Below are 3,707 nucleotides of genomic sequence, written 5' to 3'. Positions count from 1 at the left end.
TATGAATCTTTCTTGAAATAACTAAAAATATGAAGTATGTAAATGTAACCCTAAAGCATGCAGGAAAAAAGCAGTACATCTATGCAGTACATGCCGATTTCCCCATGTCTATTTAATTGCTTGCCAACAGCTTAACTCATACGCGCAGCAGCAGGGCGGGTGGTCCTTAACATTCACATCCTACACATATATATCATAGGTGTGCGCAGCCTATTGCATTAGGGTGTGCACCCCAAAGCCCAAACATACATGCCTTTCTCTGCTGTCTCAGCTGTATGGGGCAGTGAATGAATGGGAAATGCTCTGTGCTGAGTGACTTTCTGTTCATTCACAAACTGAAGCATAGTAAACACAGTTTTAGAAAATTTAGAAAAGGAAGGTGTCGGTAAATTACATATTTACCTCCCCCTGCTCTCCATCCTGAAACCCTGCAGCAGCGGGGGGGGGGGGGGGGGAGAAAGGTAGCCAGCAGCCCTGCGGGGTGGGGCCAACAAGGGGGGAAAGCCCGGGCAGTAGGGGAAATCGGCACTGCACATAGTGATTAGGGTGTGCCCCTACGTATGCCTATAACAGTGATGGTGACCCTTGGCATCCCAGATGTTTTGAACCACATTTTTCATGATGCTCAACTAAACTGCAGAGTGCATGAGCATCATGGGAAATGTAGTTCCAAAATATCTGGGGTGTCGAGGTTTGCAGAACTTGCCTATGACATACGTGTTCATGGTGCACTACTATTTTGTGCGTAATGTGCGCTCACTGAGAGCTCCCAGCACATGGACTGAGAACTTCAGAACACCTCACTTGTATGTTATTGAGATGAAGAGAGTGTTTATCTGTAGTCCAGTGAAAGAGAATTGGGAAGGTTTGACTGCACTGCTTGGACTTTCGGTGCAGAAGAGGCAGGTCAAACAGGAAGTTAGGAGCACACTGGGTTCCTGGAAGGTCAATAGGTATTTTTGTATTTGCAGAAGGATTAAACCAAAAGATCCCTTGTAGTGGGGCTGCAAGGGTTGACTGCAGGGGTGTTGCTGAGTGGCAAAAATACCAGGGGCTTCAGCCCGAAGTCCGATGCTGGCACGGGGGGGGGGGGGGGGGGTCTTGGCACGGGTTTTTTGGCTGGGAGAGCTCACTTGCTGGTTGCTGAATACCAGTGTCCATCAATTTTGACCACTCAGCTACCTGACACGCTGACCATTATACTGACCTACCTGACATACATACACTGACCTCACCTACCTGACCTACATACACTGACCTCACCTACCTGACATACATACACCTACCTAACATACATACACTGACCTCACCTACCTGACCAGGTGACAAACTTCATGTGTCCAGCAGTTCAGTTCAGCCTCAGCCGTAGTGTGCGGTGTGCAGCGCACCCATCATGTGTCACAGCAGGCAGCCAGAGGAGGAGAGGAGACTCTTTTCTTCTACCTGTTGTTGAAAATCCCACAATCTCTTGTGTGTTCCTTGCTTGGTGTATAGCTTGTGTATAGGCTACCATTGCACACAGCATCAGCCAATACAAAGAACAAGCTTCTCTTCTACTTTTCACTCCAAATGTGCATGGTATGCCACAATATCATCAGGGGGCAGGGATGGAAATCGGTAAAAAGTTCCGGTAAATATGGCCTCACCAATAATGTGGAAGTAGGAAGATCCAGAAAGCGTTTCAGCAGAAAAAAGGAATCTTGTATGTTATTTCTGGAGTTATTGTCATTGGCATTGGACCTTCTCCTCTACCCAGGGTAGTAAGATAAGAACAAAATGACTTCAGTTGCTCTTTAAAGCACCTTATAGTACCTAAAAGTATCCTAAAATCCCTTTTATTCTGTTTTATTGTATGTCATTTTAGCATACTTTAAGCACTATTTAGTAAAACTGAAAGAGTCACTCCACCTAAAAAAATATCTGTCAAGTTACATTACAGCGTGATAAATCAGGACCAATATTTTGTATGAAAGGTCTGTACAAAAGATCATTTAGAAGTCTGGCAAGCCATAGAAAAAATAACAAAAATGAATTGAGAAAACAAAGTGCTACTAATGCTAAATGCTTTGTGTTCTAACAAAAAAAAAAAAAAAAAAAACTCACTTATTTGTATATCGCTCTTGGTGATTGCTCCTGGTGTTGTAGGATCTACATCTCCATCTTAAACACAAGGATATTGAAAAAATGATTCTACCAATCTAACTTTAAGACTGCTTTGGGAAAAAATGCAACAGAATATTGAAACCTAAAGTAGAACTATAGGCAACATTTTTTTTTTCATTTTGAATAGAGTAAGGGAGGGTTATAACCCCTGCCGTTTTATTTTTTATTTTTGCCAACTGCGTCCCATTGGGGAGATTTACCCTCACTTCCTGTCCCATAGCCAATACAGGAAGTGAGAGGAAATCCCTGCAAATTAAGGGAATTTGTTAGGGTCAGGTCACCAGAACTGGTGTCCCCATTGGAAGATTTTCCCTCTATTACTTTTCTGGGTACAACCCAAAATTTTGGATTTTATTTTCAATGATAATGGTAAACAGGACAAAAAGAGTCTGAACTGGGGACACAGACAGGAATAAAAACCTGACAGGGGTCTAATCCCTCTTCCAGTTTATCCCAAACAAAAAAAAAAAAAATGCCTTTAGTTATACTTTAATATTACAAGATAGATTTATTAGGGGACAAATTGTTCCTGATAACTGTAAACTTGCCATCTAGTGATCACACTGTTGGACATGATGAGCAATAAGCTTCTTCTTAAAGCTGAAGTAAACCCATCCATAAAACAGTTTAATTTCCATCATGTGCCGGAAATGTAACACTCCCATTGGATGTTCTCTCAACCAAATTGTCAAACCATCCAATGGCTGGTGTCATAACCGATCACATGTGCAGCATCATGGCCGATGAAGATCAGAGGCAAAGATGGCAGCTTCCTTGGCTGAAAACAATAGGAGGGTTTACTTACACTTTAAGGCTCCATTTCTCATATTTAGCTCTCAGATTGAATGAGGGGAAATCAAATGAGTCGCCCATCCATGCTAAGCTGTGTGAATGGAAGAATCTCCACTGCTAGTTATTGCTAGTGAACAGTGACTGCATATGATAGGATGCAGTCACTGTTCTACCCTTCATTTTCCAACCAGCTCAGTGAACTCAGGGCCACCCATGCCTCATATTTCAGCCAGTTCAGTAGGAATCAGCCAAAATTTGAGCTGTAACACACCCTCTTCTGAAGTGGCTGTTAAGACCCCAATGTGCTTGCTTCATTAACCAATATACACCACTCAAACTGTCCTAGTAGAAATATTTATTTTTTCCTGCACAGTTGGGTCTTCATAGCTGACACAAGATAACCTTGTATTTACCATAAATTGCAAAGTGAAAAGTCTACTTTTTTAAATAAAACAACCCCACAGAAGCATTTTAAATGACCCCACCTACCAGCCTGTATGTATATTTATCACAGTGATGAATACTATATTAATAAAATAATAACACTATAATGGTGCAAATATCAGTAGAAAAAAGTTTTGGCACCTATTTACAATATTCCAAATGTCTGAAGATGGAAAATTGTGAATACATCTGGGAAAGATGGGCCTTAAAGTATTATTACTGACTTGTGGAAGTATTTGGCATCTCCCCCTCTAAGCCCTTGTACACATGGTCGGAGATTCTGTCGGAATGTGTCCGATCGGAGCGTT

The sequence above is a fragment of the Lithobates pipiens genome, unplaced genomic scaffold (assembly GCF_037356315.1).
Source record: "Lithobates pipiens isolate NorthernLeopardFrog02 unplaced genomic scaffold, aLitPip1_a1.2 Scaffold_25, whole genome shotgun sequence".
Lineage (NCBI taxonomy): Eukaryota > Metazoa > Chordata > Amphibia > Anura > Ranidae > Lithobates > Lithobates pipiens.
This window is presented reverse-complemented; position numbering follows the sequence as displayed.